Source organism: Acomys russatus, chromosome 17 (genome assembly GCF_903995435.1).
Source record: "Acomys russatus chromosome 17, mAcoRus1.1, whole genome shotgun sequence".
Lineage (NCBI taxonomy): Eukaryota > Metazoa > Chordata > Mammalia > Rodentia > Muridae > Acomys > Acomys russatus.
Window position 1 is genome coordinate 10,824,782 of NC_067153.1, and position 22,129 is coordinate 10,846,910.

Sequence of the window (22,129 nt, forward strand, 5' to 3'; positions counted from 1 at the left end):
TGCACGCAATCACGGCGCTGAGACTCTGGCTGGACTCTCCGCGCAGTTTAGGCACAGAATCCAGTGCTGAATTCAGCACCCAGTTTGGGTCCAGAGTCCCTGGCTGAGCTCAGTGAGACTCTGGCTGAGCTAGGCATGCGGTTTGGGGCAAGAGTCCCTAACTGTGCCTGGCCGGCAGGTTGGGCCCAGAGACTCTATCTGAGCATTTTGCCCAGTCTTGGCCCTGAGACTCTGGTTGGACCCTGTGTGCAGTTTGGGTCCAGAATTCCTAGCTGAGCTTGGCAGGAGGTTCGGGCCCTGAGACTATAATTTAACTGTGTGCATTTTGGGCCCAAAGACCTTGGCTCACCTTGGTGTGCAGTCCCAGTTCAGAAACTCTGGCTGGACTCTGGGTGCATTTTGGACCCAGAGTCCCTAGCTGAGCTCGGCAGATGGTTTGTGCCCTAAGAATCTAGCGGAGCTTGGTGTGTGGTTCGGGCCCAGTGTCCCTGGCTGGTCTTGGCAGAAGACCCAGAAAGCTGTGGACACTTTGACCTGACCCAACACACATTCAGAGACCCAGAATGATTGCAGGAACCACAGTACAGGGGAGCTGAGGATCACTGGCTGTGAGAGTCCAAAACGACAGGGCTAGCCTCCTAACATCCACACCAGTGAAGCATCAGAGCTTCCGCCCCAGGGAAATCATGAGAAAACAGGTGAATCTATTATCAGATTCCCTCCACCCAACTCTGGAAGCTACACAACAAAAACAGAGATGGCAAGATGTCTAAAGGACAGCGTAAAAGCATACACACACACACACACACACACACACACACACACACAAATAACAATATGGCATCTCCAGATCCCAGCTATCCCAAAGAAAACAACCCAGAGAACTCAAACACATTGGAAACACAAGAAAATGACCTCAAATCCTTAGTAATGAGGATGATAATGAAAGAAACGAATAAAATTCGTAATCAAATGCAGGAAGACACAGCCAAACAGGTGAGAGACATAAAAGAAGCACATAGAGTGGAACTGGAAAAATTGCAGGAAAATACATACAACCAGATGAAAGAAATCAATAAAATGATTCAAGCTCTGAAGACCTATACAGAGGCAATGGAAGAAACTCAGGAATATACAAACAATTAGATGAAAGAAATCAAAAAATCAGTTCAAGATCTGAAGATGAAAATGGACAGAAGAAAAACGAGAATGTGAGACATCTGAGAAGAAGGCAAGCAACACAGAGGCGAACTTTTTTAACAGAATTCAAGAGATGGAGGAATGAATCTCAGGACTAGAAGATACAATCACAGATCTTGAAGCAACAATTAAAGAAAATGCTAAATCTTGAAAAATCCTGACACAAAACATCCAAGAAATCAAGGACACCATGAAAAGAAGAAATCTGAGGATAATAGGCATTGAAGAAAGAGAAGATAATCAGACTCTAAGGCTCAGAAATTATTCTCAATAAAATCATAGAAGAAAATTTCCCCAATCTAAAGAAAGAGATGTCTATAAACATACAAGAGGCCTACAGAACACCAAATAGAATACACCAGAAAAGAAAAACTGCCCATCACATAATAATCAAAACACAAAACATACAGAACAAAGAAAAATATTAAAAGCTGCAAAGGAAAAGGGCCAAATAAAATTTAATGGCAAACCTATCAGAATTATACCCGACTTCTCAGCAGAGACCATAAAAGCCAGAAAGGCCTGGGCAGAGATTCTGCAAACCGTAAGAGACCACAGATGTCAGGCCAGACTACTTTACCCAGCAAAACTATCAATAATCATTGATGGAGAAAACAAAATATTTCATGACAAAAACAAATTCAAACAGAACCTATCCACAAATCCAGCTTTACAGAAGGTACTAGAAGGAAAACTCCATCCCAAAAGGACAAGCTACAACCAAAACTACTCAGGAAATAGATAAGTATACCATGGCAAAAAACACAACTACACAAACTCTCAACTGGAACCAACATCAAAATTAAGACTCTTAACAGTCACTGGTCATTAATATCTCTCAACATCAATGGTCTCAATTCTCCAATAAAAAGACACAGACTAACTGAATGGATGCATAAACAAGATCCAACATTCTTCTGCATCCAAGAAACACATCTCACCCATAACGATAGGCATTACCTCAGGGTAAAAGGTTGGAAAAAATATTCCAAGCAAATGGTCACAAGAAGCAAGCAGGTGTAGCCATTTTAATATCGAACAAAATAGACTTACAACCAAAATTAATCAAAAGGGATGTGGAAGGACACTTCATACTCATCAAAGGTAAAGTCAATCAAGATGGCATCACAATTCTGAACATCTATGTTCCCAATACAAGGGCACCCATATTTGTAAAAGATCTGCTAATGAAGCTTAAACCACACATCGATTCCCACACAATAATAGTGGGAGACTTCAACACCCCACTCTCACTGAAGGATAGGTCGTTGAAACAGAAACTAAGCCGAGAAATAACATCATTAACCAATGCCATGAATCAAATGGACCTAACAGATATCTATAGAACCTTTCACCCCAACAAGAAAGAATATACCTTCTTCTCTGCACCCCATGGAACCTTCTCCAAAATTGATCACATCATAGGTCACAAAGCAAGCCTCAACAGATACAAGAGGATTGAAATAATACCTTGTATCCTATCAGATCACCATGCTCTTAGGCTGCAATGCAACAACAACAGAAATAACAAAAAGCCTACACATATGTGAAAACTAAACAACTCTCTGCTAAATGACACCTGGGTCAGGGAAGAAATAAAGAAAGAAATCAAGGACTTCCTGAAATTCAATGAAAATGAAGGAACAACATACCCAAATTTGTGGGATACATTGAAAGCAGTACTAAGAGGAAAATTCACAGCACTAAGTGCCTTTAAAAAGAAATTGGAAACATCCCACATAAGCATCTTAACGACACAACTGGAAGCCCTAGAAAAAAAGAAGCAGAAACACCCAAGAGGAGTAGACGTCTGGAAATAATCAAACTCAGGGGTGAAATTAACAAATTAGAAACTAAGAAAACAGTCCAAAGAATCAACAAAACCAAGAGCTGGTTCTTTGAGAAAATCAACAAGATAGACAGACCATTAGCCAAACTAACTAAAAGGCAGAGAGACAGTATCCAAATCAACGAAATCAGAAATGAAAAGGGAGACATAACAACAGACACTGAAGAAATACAAAGAATCATAAGATCCTACTTTGAAGGCATATATGCCACAAAATTTGAATGGAATTCATTGGAATGACCTAAAGTCTGCAGTCCAACTAGTCCAACAATGACCAGCTGTGAATGGAAAGTCTAAGAATCTATTAGTGTCTCAGTCCTACTTTCTGTATAAGCTATCATTCTGAAGTAGTCTCCAATGGATGCGTTTGTTGGCAAAGCTAGTACAATCAGGTGAAGGAAAAATGAACCCTTCCTTCTTCCATTGCCCTTTCACAGGCCTCCAGTGGAAGGTATGCCCCAGATTAAAGGTGCACCTCAAGATCAGGCTTAAAGGTTCATGCTCGAGATCTGAATCAAAGGCATATTGTCTTCCTGCCTCAAGATCAGGATCACAGCTGTGCCCTCCATTTCTGGCTTGTAGTTCATTCCAGATATGACTGAGTTGGGAACTGAGCATGTCTTTCTCACCTTAGGAAATCCACTTACCAATTACTTCCTGATGAATTTGTGTATCTCAAGTATCTTGAGAATCAGTAGGGATTATAGTAGATGTGGTCCTGTGGTCCTTGTCCCAGTACTGCAATCCCTAGAAGAATCTGCTTGAAAAGTCAGCCTGACCTGGTAAATATGAATTTGGCTCTTTGGTTCTCTCAGCAAACATCTAACTAATAAAGTAGACTGTGGCTAATCTATGGATACAGTTTGTGCTGTGTGTCTGCCTTGTGTACTAAAGTGTGGAATTTTGTCACTTTCTATGCAGAGGATAGAATCTGAGCAGCCACCATCAATAGCAGTGGGCATTCTCTCTAATGGGCTTGTGTAAGAAGAAGCATTGCACGAATCACGCACTATTCGTATTCACAGAATTTTTTGTGTCTCCTTGAGGAATGGAGAGACCATAAGGAAGAGCATGGAGCCTCATAGACTCTTCTCCCTATTCCCCTTCTGATCTGCGTGTATGTGTAATTTACGACACAGTTGCAGTAAGCATTAGACATTACATGAAGAGCCCTGTGGACCTTTCTACAAAATCTTATAAGACGTTCTGGGCTTTCCCAGAGCAGTACCTGATGGATTTGTAATACACTAGCAGGGCCCTTAGGTTAGAGTAGGTGACGAAGATGCACGAAAGGAGGAGTCCTGGGTGCTCTGCAGCAACGAGAGAAGTCTCCTCTGCATTGTAGGGTCAGACCAATATCCCTAAAAAAGTTCAACTTATTGTGACCACTGAACGATTAGGTGAGAGACACATGGCTACACTCTTCAGATTCTGACACACTCTCTAATACAACACCAGAAAACAGCCCCCAAAATAACAGTCTAAACCATACTTATCAGAACACTGAAATTTAAAGAATAGTATCAGTTTGTCCTCTCACAATCACAGGTCTGATCTAGTCCAAATAAGTTCCCATGGCAACAGAAAAGCAGCAAGTTATTGTCTACAGCTGGTTCAGAATTCAGGCTTGCTTTGTTCATGAACACTGATTATTAGGCCCTGATCCTTACTTTCCACATGGTTTCTTGAGGGCACACTATCTGCTCTCTTATATCCACCTTCTCCTGGTTCAACTGATTTTTGCAGGTAAGTTGTAGGGAACAGTCACGGAGCTCACATTCCAGTCTTTGAATAGCCTGATTCTGGTCTTCCCGACACCTTCTTTAGAGCATGGTTTATAAGAACATCACCCTATTATATGGTTGATAGATTTTTTAAAGTCTTGTAATGATTTGTAATATAAGCACCAAGTCATATACATATCCTAAAAAGCAACATAAAAAATAGCATTCTCCATAGTCTGAGACAGTGTTTCCAGATATATTGGAATCATGTAGAAAACTGCAATTAAAGCTGAGCTCTACTTTCAAAATTCCTAGTTCAACCAATTAGGAGTACAGCTGAAGAATTTCTTTTTCTTAAAGCTTAGAATAGAACCCAGGACCTCGCTCAAATTATGTCATGTAAATGGTCTATCACTGAGCTATGCCCTTAGCTGCAAATGTCTATGTTCTCCAGTGATAGAGATGCTTTAATCAGGGGTTATTTGGGAAGCACTGGCCTAAGCATTATAAAAGCAATCTACTATTTCTCAAACTAATAGATGCCACCACCTGAAAATCCAAAAAGCAGTGTTAAAGACCTGAATGTTCTTTTTTTAAAAAAAATAATTTTATGCATCTATTATAATAATTATATAAAATTAATGGTTGCCTGAGTCTGTGCAAGAGGAACAACAAAACAGCTCTAGAACTCATGGAATGCAGCCCACCGGTTAGCAAATCCACAATGGGTGTGTCTTGGCGAGGCATAACCCCAAGAACTACGGGTCCTGAGCATAACTCTGCTTGTTATCTTAGCTGTCCTTGTAATCCTCTGGAGAAGGATTAGTGATTCAGTGAAACCAACATACAGAGGTAGATTGCTAACAATGATCATTACCCTTAGAAAGGATTTGGAAAAATAGATTGTTCAACAAAGTTAGGTAAAGATGTTTTTGCTAGTAGCTCTGACATAGAAAGTCTTAGGAAAAAATAGATTGTTTAGCAAAATGAGGTAAAGATGTTTTTGCTATTGGCCCTGATGCAGGACAAGCCAGGGGACAATAGAAGTTAAGAGAAAGTACACTTTTATTAGCAAAGCTAGGGACTTTTTGAGGTTGGCAAAGCAAGAACAATGGGCCATAGCAGCATTGGTTGATATAACTCTTTCAAGCTGGGCTGGTTACTGAGATGGTGAAATTTTTCCTTATTCTATTTTTCTGCCCTAAGCTTCCTGATATGATTTAATAAAACATATTAATGAGTAGATGAGCACCTTTAGGACTTGAGGTAGAAATGGCTGATTATTTTTATATAGGAGTTTAGATTTGTGATTCTTTTAAGATCTTTATAAGATTACTTCTTAAGATAATTTATTTCTTCTTTGTAACCACAAATTGTAGCCTGCCAGTACAAAAAAAAAACTGCCTGAGAAATTACCTTGTTATACTCTGTCAATATGTAATAAGTTGCTTATGTACAAATGTATGTGGGTTCTTGGAAATAACTTGTTATTCATGTTTGTTTCTCACCCATAATCCATAAAACATTTGATCATGTGAAGGTATTGGGGAACATGATTTTCTTATGTATATCCATTGTAATCATTTATTTATAGAGAAATAGAATGTAAACACATGTGATTTTTTTTTTTTACTACTTGAAAGATTTTGTTGGGGTATATAAACTGTAAGAGAAAAAATGAAGGAAGGAGGAGGAGGAGGAGAAGGAGGAGGAGGAGAAAAAGAAGCTTGTTGAAAGCTACCTGCTGCAGTCTGTCTTACTTCATCATCAAGTGTGTGTGTGCATGGTTCTTTTTCCCCTTCTTTCCCTTTCTTTTTTAGATGCTTGCCGCCATCAGTGGAAGCCCCCACTAGGTTCCACCAGCCCATGCCCCCACTTGCCGCCCTCAGCGGAAGCTATTGCCAGTTCCAGCCTGGAAGATTGACTTCACAGAAAGTCTACAGGGTCGCCAGCCAGCCAGCCACAGGATTCACGCCCCACCTCAGTTTTCTCTCAGTTGACGTTGAAGCTGGACTTCAATATTCTGGTGCCTGAACAGCAGATCACCATAAATAGCTTATTCTAAAGCATCTGAATGACCAATTGCTTCTATATAATTTCAGTGTCTATACTGCATTTATAATTAAAATTAAATGGATACTAAATAGTGCTTCTTTAGTTGCTGCTAATAAAAACTAGACAGTGTGATAAGACTGGGGGGGGGACTGATTACATAAATTATGTATTCATATTTGATGAAAATAAAATGAGATTATAAACATGACTGAATTTAGCAGTAATTAGAGATTTAGCAGTAATTAGAATACAAAGCATGCAACAGAAAACTTGACACTATCCAGCCATAGCTCCAGAAAGCACAGGCAAATCTCAATCAAAATGTGACAAATAGTAATACAAAGTACCATGTTCTCTTGGTGGACAGTGACTTAGCTTGGGGAAAATATCAGTTCTCACATTAATTTAGGTTGCCATCGATTCTAAGAATTGCATTTCAGTGAGCTACTATTTGAAAAACCAGTAAGGGAGTACATCTCCTCTTATTTGTGCTGTTCTGGCAAACTTTCCAAACTTCCAAACTTCCAATGCCTATAATCTTACCAGTGTTAGCAGTCTTTAATTATATCTTCCTAGGTAACTGGAGTTCAGCCATGTAGGACAATGCTGGCAATAAACTTCTAATTAGTATGGTAACAAAAAACTCAGTGATCTGATCGTTTAAAAAGTCTCTCTGTGAGATAACAAAAGCTAATAAACAAAAAATGTATTTTTAATATAAAAAAAACTAAAAACAATAAGCAGATGTGAATAGAAACCAATGTGCAAAATAAGAGCACTGAGTAACTGACAGAAAGAAGGGAACAATGAAACAGAAAAAGTAAGTCAGCAGAAATGTGCCTGGGAATAAATGAAACCTCTTTGGAAAGGGCAAAGACATATATCATGCCTTACATTTGATGAAAAAATGAAATCTCATTATTATGATAAGATTTGTACAAGAAAACCAGGAAACTTTTTCTTTCTCCTATGCTAAAAACCATCAATCAGTGTTAACTGTATCTCAACTTTGTTCAGCAGACGCTAAAAGCAATGTTTACAGAGAACAAACAAATGGCAGTAGTTTCAGGGAACTGATAGAGTTGAACAGCTCAGCAATTCACAAATACTGTTGCTCTTTAAAATAGCACACACAGCCTAGGTGCACAATCGTAGGTAACATGGTATACAGGCTTCATTTTAATGGGACTCATAGTACGGAGGAGAATATAAGCAAAAGACAACTGCAGAAACACAGAAGGGACAGCTGCCTGGGTTAAAAGGGTCAACCGTGATTCTATGAGAAACTGTGGAAGGAAGGAATTAGCCATAGGTCTTCAGATGATCTACTCTTAGAAGAGATGCCATAGTCAAGCTCTGTGCACATACAATAATGATTTACCCATTGAGATTTTCTGTGAGGAGACACTATTCCGTGATGCATTGTATGATCTCTCCATGTTGTTTATTATTAAATGAGAAATGTGAAATGTTAAACCTATAGGACATACTTGACTAAAAATTACACACACACACACACACACACACACACACACACACACACACACACAAAATCTAATTAATGGGGAATAGAAGGTGATACCCCATGATGGAAACGGCACCTTCTGGGCAAACAATATCCTAAGGCATCCCTTGGACCCTCACAGGTTCCACCACATATCCTAATGTGCTTAGACTTTTCCCGTGTTTCACTTGAATGCTTCTATTTGCAGTATGGTCTCAAGCTGGCAGTTCACATTTCTGTGTTATTTCAGCAATGAAAAACTGTAATGGGTAGAAGCCCATTGGAATCAGTCAGGTAAAATGATGGTGAGATATGGAAATGGAGAAAAGCACAAAATGACAGAAAACTGTGTTTACAGTGGAGGAAAGGAAGTGGTTTGTTAGGGAGCCCTGTGGGAAGAGTGAGCAAAGTGTGGCTCGATCAAAAAGTGGAAGATGAAGTAATCAGATGCCAAGTTATAGAAGGCTCTGAGGATGGCAGTAGTAGCTTGCAATTCACTCCCAAAGCAATACAACACAACTGAAGTAGTTTAAAAATGAAGATGACAGGATTAGATAGGATTGTTGGAAACAGTATTCCGTAGACACTATGAAGAAAGCACTAAAGAAAGGCAACACATCACAGGAGAAAGCTTTTAAAGTCATCAAAATAATACATACTGACTAAATAATTAAAAGATATTTTTTACCCTAAAAGCTTACCCAGTCAGTGGATATGCATATGTTAAATGTCAAACCATTTAGAAGAATGAATTTAGTATTATTTGCAATAAGCAGTGTTAGAAATTACCTAAATATCCATCCATCACTAACAAAATAAGTAAGTGCACAGTGAAATAAACATGAAATGTGATACACAGTGGTGGACATGAGCAAATTGATGATAAAACAGTGAGTATAATTCTCATAATTTTAAAATTGCACAAAACAAGCCAGACACAAGAAATGTATTCTTTATATTTTGATTTATCTAAGTGTCAATACAGTATGTATTATAGTACTAGAAGTTAGAGTAATAGTTTCTTTCAGAGAAAAGTGAAATCTTGGAGAGAAACATGTACTGAGTTCCTAGGGTACTTGTAATGTTCTGTTTCTTGGTGAGGATATTGGCTTATTGGTCTTTATAACTAGACACTAAAAATAACCTTTATTTTTTCTTTATGTGTTCTTCTGTATAGATATTACATTTCAATATCACTACCTAAAACAAAACCAAAAGTGTAACTGAAGTTTCCATACCTAGGAGAGTAAACACAAAGCAAGTTAATAAGGAAATATTGTTTAAATTAAGGTTTTATTTCCACAGTGGTTTTGACAGCAGTAGCCAGGCATTTGAAAAACATAATAGCTTGTGTTGGATTGGTTTTTGTCTGAGAATATTCTGGTGAGTTGTGATTCCAAAGCTGGCATTTACTAATAAATAGCAAAGTTTGAAAACTTCAAAACATATAGTAGAGTGTAATGAGAATTTTGTTTTCTTTAAAAACACAGTTATGTTACGTGACTATGTTTTTGTTTTAATCCCAAGCATGGGATATGGGGCTGCTGCAGTTTGTCCACAGCCATTGACTGTGATTATCTTGTGCACTAGCATGGGCATGCTCCTTGCTAGCTGCAGATAGTTTAATTCTGAGAACTCTCAGAGGGTATAAATCCCAGCGCCCAGAGAAGGATGGGGGGCACTCCAAAGAAGAAGAGGAAGGCTGCTGCTTCTGGTTGCTCTTGTCGCTGTTTGAGAAGAAGTTGCTGATGTCAGAACTACAAGACTGGACTTCCTCCATGGAATCCAATGACCTTAAACAGCAAGAAGTGATGTAAAGAGACCTACACCCCTTTTCTCTTATAACCTTCTGTTTCTCCTACCTGACATTGGGGTGTTGGGAGCGACTGGGTAGAGAAGGGAGGTAGAGGTATAAGGAACCCAAACAGAGTAGTGTAAATAAATAGTGCCTACAGTAAAGTAGAATGTATGGCTGCACAAACAGATTCACAGAAAAAAGGAGTATGGTAATAGCCCAAAAATATCAAAGAAGGTTGGGTGAATTTGGAGGCCTCTAGCCTCCACCACATTCCTAGGCTCGATTATTAAGTCAATCAATCAATCAATCAATCAATCAATAAAGTTTATTATGAAAATATACATGTGCCACACAGCACATGCATGGAGGGCAGAGGACAAATCGCTGGAAACAATTCTTTCCTTGCAACCTGTGGGGGTCCCAGAAATCAAACTCAGGTCATCAGCTTGATAGCAAGCTCATTGGGCCATCTCACCAGCCCTCCTACACTTAATTCTGTCTCAGCCAGCAGAGCAGTTAGGAGGTACTAGTCAGACAAACAGCCGTTCTGCTCACCATTGGTTCAAAAAGATTTCACAGGCCTGGGAGAAGTCCCTCAATCACACAACACCATAAAGTGAAAAAATGGGGAGTGGTAGGGAGAAAGTGAGCTGACACATTTGCCTCAAGTCTCAAGACCTCCAGCCACACGGCAAAACATCTACAGAGCTAGACAGTTAGACATCGGTATCCAATAGCATCATAGAAACCCTCAGTGCACCAGAAGAAAGGTATGGTAGACAGGCTAGCAATATAGTCTGTGGTACCCAGATGACTAAGGACAACGGGAGGTCCAGCATCAGCAGATGCAAGTTCCCAGATCTGACAGAGCAAAACAACGATACAGGCAGTCAAGCAAGGCCAGAAAACAACCATAGAATCCCCTCCTAGGCCGTTTCTTGGAGTCACATATGCCATAATTCCCCCAAACTCAGATGTTAAAATTAAAAAAAAATACAAAAGGAAAGAACGGACAGAGTGAGATGGCTGAGGAGTCTGAGCTCTAAGCTAGCAAACTGAATTTCACCACTGAGCACCAAGGAGGAAGTTTTATGTTTTCTGCCTTGAATCTAGAGTTTAAGGGCAGCATGTAAAAAGGTTTACATGCAGTTTGAACGGTCCAGTTGTTACTCTCTTCACATTCGGAAAGCTGGGCCTTCTACTGTATGGAGAAAGAAGTGTTTGGTGGCTGTAAAGGAGGAACTCTTGCACCATTGAGGCAAGGATTAAGAAACAAAAGGAAGGTGGCTGTGGCCTAGGAAGAATCTGTAGACAATCCCTCTTAAGATTCCTCTCAAGACACAAAAGGGACCAGTGACAGACACCTCCAGGAGTCTTCTCGGCCATCACCTGCCCTTAGAAAGAAAAATGCAGGACACACGGAAAACTATTGTCTGATGTTGTTTTAGAAACTTAAGCATGGGACTTTTTGCATTTAATGCTGTTTATTTATATTTTGAAACTTCTTCATAGCAACTTAAGCCATTTCTTAGCATTAAAACCACCATGAAAAAACAGAAATAAAGAAACTTGATACCCTATGAGCATATACAGGGGGAGGAGGTCCCCCTCAATCACAGTCTTAGGGGAGGAAAGTAAGGAGAAAATGGGAGGGAGGGAGGAATGGGAGGATATAAGGAGTGGGATAACAATTGAGATGTAATATGAACAAATTAATAAAATATATTTAAAAAGAAAGAAAAAGACAGAAATAAGTAGCTGCATCATTTCCTATAACTTTAGCCTTTCCCAAATAGCAGTTATCAAATCGTCACTTAATATTTTCCTGTGTAAGGTAAATTATGCCCACTCATTTAACCTTTCCTCATTGTCCTACCTTAAGATCTGTTTTTTCTTCTCAGCACTAAAATCCTTTTTTTTTTTAATATGAAGATCAAAGATCACAATGCTCTATTAAGTAGGAAAATTGCTTTTTAATTTTATGACATAAGTGATAATGTTTTTAAAACAATTCCCAAACATTGCTAATCTGTAAGATAGCTAATGTTTTTAAGAGGTAAATATTAGGTGGATTCTTCCCTGTCATCTACAAGCGGGGATTTAATGGAAGGAGTAAGGCCAGTGGCCTACTCATGTTTAGACTACTAACTCAGTGGAACCAGGACACTGTTTCCATCCAGTCTCTCAACTACTCTCTCTTTCTGAGATAAACTCCCATCATCTCTGACCTGGACCACCTCTGTGACCTCTTCACTGCTATGGATCAGATATTTATATATTCACATCTTGCTCTCTTCAATCTCTATTCTGGACTTTATCTAAGATCTTCTCCAAAGATGACAATAGTTTCTTAGTTAAAACTTCAAAATGACTTCCAATGCCACAAATATGTGACATATTCGCCAGATCCTACTTGGTTTCCTTTAAGTATGCCTTAAAACATGCCATTATTCATAATGAGTTAGTTAACCTAGAAGCAGAAAGACTCAAATGGTATATACTCACTTATATCTGCATACTAGCCCAAGGGGCATGTCCCACGAAAGCCTTCACTTACCAGGAAACTGGGACAGAGGGGAGAACATCCTACTGGGACTCTAAATGAGAGAAGCATGGGAGAATAGCAAAGTAGAAGGATCCAGAGGGTCCTAGAAACCTACAAGTAGAACATTATGATAGGCAGATTTGGGCCCAGGGGTCCCGCTCAAACTAAGGCACCAGCCAAGGATAATACAGGCGGTAAACTTTAAACTCCTACCCAGATCTAGCCAATGGTTAGAACATTCTCCGCAGTTGAGTGGAGAGTGGGATATGACTTTCTCACATACTCTGGTGCCTCACATTTGACCATGTCCCCTGGACGGGGAGACCTGGTGGCACTCAGAGGAAGGAGAGCAGGTTGCCAAGAAGAGACTTGATAACCTATGAGCATATACAGGGGGAGGTAATCCCCCTCAGGAACAGTCATAGGGGAGGGGAATAATGGGAAAATGGGAGGGAGGGAAGAATGGGAGGATACAAGGGATGGGATAACCATTGAGATGTAGCAACAATAAATTGATAAAAAAAATTTTTTTAAAGAAGACATAAAAAAACATGCCATTATATTATATTATATTATATTATATTATATTATATTATATTATGTTGTCCTCGCTACGGCAGCACATATACTAAAATTGGAACGATACAGAGAAGATTAGCATGGCCCCTGCGCAAGGATGACATGCAAATTCGTGAAGCGTTCCATATTTTTAATTTCTCTTATGAACATTGATGAAAAAATACGAAATAAAATACTTGCAAAACGAATACAAGAAGACATCAAAGATATCATTCATCATGACCAAGTAGGCTTCATTCCAGGCATGCAGGGATGGTTTAATATACGGAAATCTATCAATGTAATCCACCATATAAACAAACTGAAAGTAAAAAACCACATGATCATCTCTTTAGATGCAGAGAAAGCACTTGATAAGATCCAACACCCGTTCATATTTAAAGTTTTAGAGAGATCGGGGATACAAGGCACTTTCCTCAACATAATAAAGGCTATATACAGCAAGCCAATGGCCAAAATCAAAGTAAATGGTGAGATATTCAAGGAAATTCCTCTAAAACTGGGAACAAGGCAAGGCTACCCACTCTCTCCATATCTCTTCAATACAGTACTTGAAGCTCTAGCCAGAGCAATAAGACAACAAAAGGAGATCAAGAGTATCCAAATGGGAAAGAATGAAGTCAAATTATCCCTATTTGCAGATGATATGATAGTGTATATAAGTGACCCTCAAAATTCCACCAGAGAACTACTACAGCTGATAAACACCTTCAGCAAATTGGCTGAATACAAAATTAACTCAAAAAAGTCTGCAGCCTTCCTATACACAAATGACAAGCTTGCAGAGGAAGAAATTAGGAAAACCACACCATTCACATTAGCCACAAGCAATATAAAATATCTAGGAGTTACTCTAACTAAGCAAGTGAAGGACTTGTTGGAAAAAAATTTCAAAACTCTGAAGAAAGAGACTGAAGATGACCTGAGAAGATGGAATGATCTTCCTTGCTCATGGATCGGGAGAATTAACATAGTAAAAATGGCCATCCTGCCAAAAGCAATCTACAGATTCAATGCAATCCCTATCAAAATACCTACACAATTTTTTAAAGACATTGAAAGTTCAATTCTGAACTTCATATGGAAAAACAAAAAACCCAGAATAGTTAAAACAATCTTGTACAATAAAAGGTGCTCCGGAGGAATCTCCATACCTGATCTCAAACTGTACTATAAAGCAATAGTAATTAAAACACCATGGTACTGCCACAGCAACAGGCTGGTTGATCACTGGAATCGAATTGAAGACCCAGATATGAATCCACACACATATGGTCACTTGATTTTTGACAAAGAAGCCAAATCCATTCAATGGAAAAAGGATAGCATCTTCAACAAATGGTGCTGGTCTAACTGGAGGTCTATGTGTAAAAAAATGTGACTGGACCCATATTTGTCATCTTGCACAGAACTCAAATCCAAGTAGATTAAAGACCTCAACATAAACCAGAGACACTAAGGCACTTAGAAGAAAAAATGGGGAAAAGCCTGGAACATATTGGCACAGGAGATAACTTCCTGAACAGAACACCAACGGCCCAGGCCTTAATGGCAACCATTAATAAATGGGACCTCATGAGGCTGGGAAGCTTCTGTAAGGCAGGAGACACTGTCAAGAGAACAAAGCAACAGCCTACAGACTGGGAAAAGATCCTCACCAACCCTACATCTGACAAAGGTCTGATATCCAAAATATATAAAGAACTCAAGAAATTAAACACTACCAAACCAAATAACCCAATTGAGAAATGGGGCTTGGAACTAAACAGAGAATTCTCAACAGAGGAATACCAAATTGCTGAGAAACACTTAAAGAAATGCTCAACCTCCTTAGTCATCAGGAAAATGCAAATCAAAACAACTCTGAGATTCCATCTTACACCCATCAGAATGGCTAAGATCAAAAATTCAAGTGACACCACATGCTGGCGAGGATGTGGGGGAGAGGAACACTCCTTCATTGCTGGTGGGAATGAAAACTAGTATAGCCACTTTGGAAATCTATCTGGTGCTATCTCAGAAAAATGGGAATAGGGCTTCCTCAAGACCTAGCTATTCCACTCCTTGGAATATACCCAGATGATGCCCCAGCACACAACAAGAAAATTTGCTCAACCATGTTCATAGCAGCCTTATTCATAATAGCCAGAACATGGAAACAGCCTAAGTGTCCATCAGTAGAAGAGTGGATAAAGAAACTGTGGTACATATACACTATGGAATACTACTCAGCTATTAAAAACAAGGAATTCCTGAAATTTGTGGATAAATGGATTGAGCTAGAAATGATCGTAATGAGTGAGTTAACCCAGAAGCAGAAAGAATCAAATAGTATATACTCACTTATATCTGCATACTAGCCCAAGGGGCATGTCCCACGAAAGCCTTCACTTACCAGGAAACTGGGACAGAGGGGAGGACATCCTACTGGGACTCTAAATGAGAGAAGCATGGGAGAATAGCAAAGTAGAAGGATCCAGAGGGTCCTAGAAACCTACAAGTAGAACATTATGATAGGCAGATTTGGGCCCAGGGGTCCCGCTCAAACTAAGGCACCAGCCAAGGATAATACAGGCGGTAAACTTTAAACTCCTACCCAGATCTAGCCAATGGTCAGAACATTCTCCGCAGTTGAGTGGAGAGTGGGATATGACTTTCTCATGTACTCTGGTGCCTCACATTTGACCATGTCCCCTGGAGGGGGAGACCTGGTGGCACTCAGAGGAAGGACAGCAGGTTGCCAAGAAGAGACTTGATACCCTATGAGCATATACAGGGGGAGGTAATCCCCTTCAGGAATAGTCCTAGGGAAGGGGAATAATGGGAAAATGGGGTGGAGGGAAGAATGGGAGGATACAAGGGATAGGATAACCATTGAGATGTAACAAGAATAAATTAATAAAAAAAAGAAACAAATTCAAAAAAAATATTATATTATGTTATATTATATTATATTTATTATATTGTTTTATATTGATATATAATTTATAATTATACATTTAGTATATATTATATAGAATATCTCAGTATTATATAATACTATATATTAGCATGCATATTAGCACATACAGAGATAGAAACAGAGTCCTTTATTTTAAACTAAACATGAGTTTGTACCAAAATCTCCAACCTTAATTTCTTTCTTCTATATACCTCCACTTGTTCTTCTAAACCTGCGACTCGAACAGTGAAAAACCCGGCTCCCCTATCCATCTTCCCTACTAAACTATTCAATCACAGTAAGCTTGGATTAACAACATCAAATAACTGGCTCACCCTTTAGCAGCTGGAGTGCAGCTGGTAATGTGTAGTGCAGCTGTGCTAATGTGTAGGTCTTTTTGCCTTTAGACCACTGATTTCCACCCACTTGCAGTGTTACTTAGCTCATCCCTTTTCCCCTTCATTTTTGTAGTGAGGCTGTTTTATGTACCGTAGTGGAGCTAGATTCCCCATTCCATCCTAGGTTCCTCTCTTTCCTCAAGGGACCCCTTGGAGATTTGCAGTGAACTGTGATTTACAGTGGCATCTTTCCAGGCTCCACCCAGTAAGCAAACGTCAGCACAGCTGTTGATATCTATCTTGCATTCTAGAACTGAGCGCCACGCCCAGCGGCAACAAGGAAAGTCCTGGAGGGTCAACGTGTTTCACCGCTTATTGTGGAGCTAGGAATGACATCTAAATTCTTTCTTTACATGGTAGTACCTGGATGGGGAGGCCTGGCGGCACTCAGAGGAAGGATAGCAAGTTACCAAGAAGAGACTCGACATTCCAAGAGCATATATAAGGGGAGGAGGTCTCCCTCAATCACAGACATAGGGGAGGGGAGAAGGGGGGAAGTGGGAGGGAGGGAAGAATGGGAGGAAACAGGGGAAGGGCTAACAATCAAGATGTAATATGAATAAATTTTTAAAAAGAATGAAAAAATGAAAAAAAAAACATGGTAGTACTAAAACACATATTTATTTTTAATAGTTATTGCTATCCCTTAAACACTAAGATACTTAAGGAAAAGATTATATGTCAGTTTTGCTCACGCTATTGTAGTCAAGCATTGAACACAGGACCTGTCCCCCTCAAAAGTATTTTATAAACATCTGTTAAAATGAGTAGACAAATGAATAAAGTCCAGAGGAAAATGCAGTGATTCTTTCCGTCTCACCTGTACTCCTCCTCTCTTCTGCCCCACCCTCCTTTTCTGTTTGCAGGCTTTTCTTCAGTCTTGAATGGTTGTTTCCTAGTGACCTTTCAGGCATACATATAACCACTCTCTTAGTAATTGTTTGATTCCTTTTAAAGGAAAGGAATGACATATCCTTTCTTGATATCCTATATTTCAATGTCATTGCTATAAATTTTCCATGCAAAAACTAATTATTGAGCTGGGTAAGAACATGTATTTTGGCTCCATAATAAATTTGTATGAAAATATGCACACACTGTGTTCACAAGAGATTCATTACTGGCCAATGCACTGAGAATGACTGACTGTGAGTGCTCAGCCCTAGATGGCTTAATGACATCAATGTCCCCAAATCAAGGCTTTTGGAAATGTTATGGGATGGTAGGCAGGAAGGATGTACGATTCAGATCATTGCGTTGAGGGCTGTGAAATTCAGACTCCTGGACATCACAACGATGGTGCACACACAATTCGTAGTAGTTGTGGTTACAGTCAAAGCTACAGCACAGATGGGGAAGGGCGCCCCAACCCAGCTATCAAGCTATTGTCAGCTGACAGCTGCTAAGGAGGGAACAGTCAGTTTTACTTGGGGATGTATTTGCTGGTAGGTTTTCCATACCCCGGTGGATATTCTACAGTTATTTGCATATGGGCAACATTAACTGGACTCACAGGACTTATGATAATAGCAAAAAGAAGACACACAGTTTGGAGGAGACAGTTTCATAGGTCTGGGAGAAGATGATGGAGGCAGTGTGGGAGGTGGATAAAAGCAAAAAATATTGTATATGTATATGAAATTTTCAAAGAATAAATAAATATTATCTAAATTTTAACTAATTAAATTTTTAAAGAAACACTAAAAGCTGAAACATTTACTTCTAAAATTATCAACTTTTTAGACATTCACGATATTCATAAATGAAAGACCCACTTTATTTTTGCTTAAGTGGTATACCTTACTAACATAAAGTTGTAATATTTACATGTGTGTGTTTAAGTATATATGTGTGTGTATGTGTGTGTGTATATATTTTAAGTAGTGGGAACATTTTTCAACACAAAATTTTGCAGCCATAGTAGATAGTGTACTCTACATAAATAAAATTTTATATAACTTATTTTAGATTTTCATTTAGTATTCATTATTCAGTAGAATCATTAAAGTATATCAAACAAGACCTTAAAATATTTATTTTAACTATATGCTGCTTTATTTTGTAAAGTGGTTAATATTTCTATATCCTATATACATTTATCAATATAAACTTATTTATATAGATAAAGACAAAATAAAATTATAGCAAAAGTAAAATTATAATAAGCAGCTATACGATAGTTTCCAGGACAGCTTAGGAATTGAAACATTTTTCTTCCATAAAATTTAGAGAAAAATTTACCTTGTCAAAGCTTTGCTAGAGTGTTGAATATCTGTATATGACATTTTAGAGTTGCAGCACTAAAGGCAGCTCATTACATACCCACAAACCCATTTAGAAAAGGCAGCTATGTTTACTGTATCCTCTATTCATATCTATTTATAGTAGCTATCCATTAAATTGAATGTTATGCTTAATAATGTTATTACAAAGTAGCCATCATGATAGCATGATTTATTGGCTTATAATTTATATAAAGCAGCTTATTGGTTACTTCTGATGCTACAGCATCTTAAATAAAAACTGACCATTTGGGGAATCTATCACACAAGATACATTCATAATTTGGTTTTCCAGTAGTTGTTGAAGCATGTGTTAAGGCATTACTCAAAATAAAAAACAAAGCTACATTTCTTCCCACCAAAATAAGAACTTGTTCAGTACAAGCTTTTCTGATTAAAAAAAAAAAAAACAGAATTCATATTTTGTATTCTTTTAATGAAGAGCCTACAGCCCGGAGTTCCGACAAAATATATTTAAAATATATAGAATAGGTGAGATATAGAATTTTGTAAAAACTATCCTAGCAAATTTATTGTAAACTTATTCCTGGTTCAAGTATCACCTCTTCCTTAGTGTACTGCATCAAACTATATGATTCTAAGGGCAAAAATAACAGAAATAATTAATAGCAACTTGAAGGACACTGGGAAAGTATTTTTGGTATGACTACCAGCATCTGAGGAAATAAATGACTCCAGTAATGGCTAGGAAATCTTCGCAATAAATTGATTTTCAATTTTGGCTCTCGCCTAATGTGAAGATTGACCTAATAGAAGAGGTTGGCTAATAGATCATTAAAGCTGGCTTTTGCTGCCAAACCACTTCGAGATGCTTGGCTTATCACTCAGAAAATATTCAAATAATCAAATTAGTTCCACTCCTCTCTACTTATCACCTGAATAAAATCCATTTTATTCTAGGATTCCAACCTATCTATATATTGGTGCTGAGACTTCTGTGGTATGTATATTTATCCAGCATTTCATTGTTTAGTGTTCTCTAGAATATCAGAACGTGTAAAGTGAATCTCACTCTGTAAACAAAAGAACATTTATTAGACTATTATTATAATGACTTACAGGCTGCAGTCCTGCTAATCCAACAGTAGTTGGCTGTGAAGGAAGAACCCAGGAATCCAGTAGCTGCTCCGTCCACAAAGCTGGATGCCTCAGCTGGTCTTCGGTATATGCTGGAATCCCAAAGATGTAGGCTGTAATGCCAGTGGATGGAATTGCTAGTGAGGCAAGGGCAAGCAGGCAAAGAGCAAAGGTTTCCCTTTTCCATGTCCTTATATAAGCTTCCAGCAGGATGCGTGGTCCAGACTAAAGGTGTTTCTTCCCTCTACTAAAGGCATGCATGAGTCTTCTACCTCAGTAATCCAGATTACAAGTGTGTCTACTTACTTCAAAATAAGCAAATATCCTTCACAAGTGTGACCTCCATTTTTGGATTTTAGTTCATTCCGGTTGTAACCAAGTTGACAATCAAGAATAGTCATCACACATGCTAATTAAATGGAAAAAGTCTCATGGCCTCAGTAAGTGCTGATATAACTCCCACCTCTCTGTATCTCTATCTCTTTCTGTTATTTGGTTTATTGTATGTGTGCTGGTGTTGTGTGTGCACGTGTCTGTGCATTGCATGCACGCCCAGTGTCCATGGAAACCAAAAAAGGGTGTCAAACCCCCTGAGATTGGAGTTAAGAAATGTTGTAAGCTGTGATATGGATGCTGGGAACTGAACTCAGATACTCTGGAAGAACAACCAACGATCTTCACTAGTAAAGCCACCTCTAAGTAGTGACTTTCATTGATGTCAGACTAGCCTTTAACTTGTAGCATTCCTTCTGTCTGTTTCAGGTTCACAGTGTTTGAGCTTATAGTCATGAACCAACATGCCTGGGTGTATTTCTTTAATAATTAGCAAAGAAACTGTACTGGATCTGCTGGAAGATGGACAATGATGCCACAGGTCCCAGATACATATGGAAGGACATGGGCCCTGATGGGTTCCAGGAGTGGGTAGAGATGTATATGAGAACAAACTTAGAAGATAAAGCACATGAACAAAAAATTAACATTATTGACCATGTGCTTTGAGACCTTCCTCCTCCACAAAACTATACATGCTACATAGTTCCAAGACTAAGGAATGATGGGCTTTTTAAATTTTAAACAATTAAAATATAATTTTGACATCAACGAAAGAAGCCTTACAGGACAGTTCAGTGAATATTGCAATACCAACACATATGATCATACCAGAATTTGAAGAACTCCAATAGCAGATATCAAATCGAGTAAAATAACTGAGTGAAGAAGAATCAAGACATTGATATAGAAGTGATGAAATTTTTGAAAAGGGTCATAAACAAAAACAGCAATGCACAGAACCTCAGTGCAGAAGGGTGACCAACAGTTTGAAGACATTTTACCTTTAGCCGCTGAAGAAAACAAGAACAAAGAAAACCTAGTCTTTATTTAGCTGTTGTCTCTTATGGGAAAATGAAACTACAGGTAAATGGGCAGGAAGCTGCTGAGATCCCAGATTTATTTACTCCTAGTAATTCTTGGGTACCACTGGCATGCTGGGTGAATTCTGCTAAATAATTTCTTGAGAAAGCTCTTTGAGACAACAGTTGTAAGTACATTGTTCTGGTGCAACGTGGCATAAGACGATGTTAAGACATGTGATATGCATTTGGGAAGAAAACTCTTAGTGAAGTGGAAGACTTGGGTTCTCTCCTGTTTTCAAGGATGAAGCTGCGGACACAGCAGAGGAGGTGTGCTCATGGCCCTCATAACCTGAGACAAGAGTGTGAGGGCTTTCTGCCTATGAAGTACATGATAAAAAGAGAAGAGAAAAGAAAAGCCCAGAAAGTTTTCTTCTCACAATGGGAAGAGAAACAGAATATGGATCACTGTGATAGGCACAGGCTTATATTGTGCACAGTGGACTTTTCTTTCCATTTCAAAGTTATAGCTTCTAGATTTGCATAATACTGGGCCCAAGCTATATAAACACCCTAGTAGTCATTGGTCTAAACCATATAATTGATAAAAGTCTGTCATAGTCATAGAGATATCAGCTGCACTAGGAACAACTGAGAATTTAGGGGTTTTTTTTTTTCTCCATTGATCACAACTGCTTTTAGAACATGATAATGTAATTTCTGTTCTGTAGCTGGTCTTTGCTATCTTGTGGGTTTTTTCCCTACTTTTATCTCCCTGGCTTCATCCCCTGTCACTAGATA

The 22,129-nt window shown here is 38.7% G+C and overlaps 1 non-coding gene across 1 annotated transcript; it reads left to right on the forward strand.

Annotated features, from left to right (window-relative positions):
• The first annotated feature begins 13,279 nt into the window (after positions 1-13,279).
• LOC127201913 (U6 spliceosomal RNA) lies at positions 13,280-13,386 on the forward strand. Its single transcript, XR_007832248.1, has one exon. It is a non-coding gene; the product is annotated as a U6 spliceosomal RNA (small nuclear RNA).
• Positions 13,387-22,129: the final 8,743 nt, after the last annotated feature.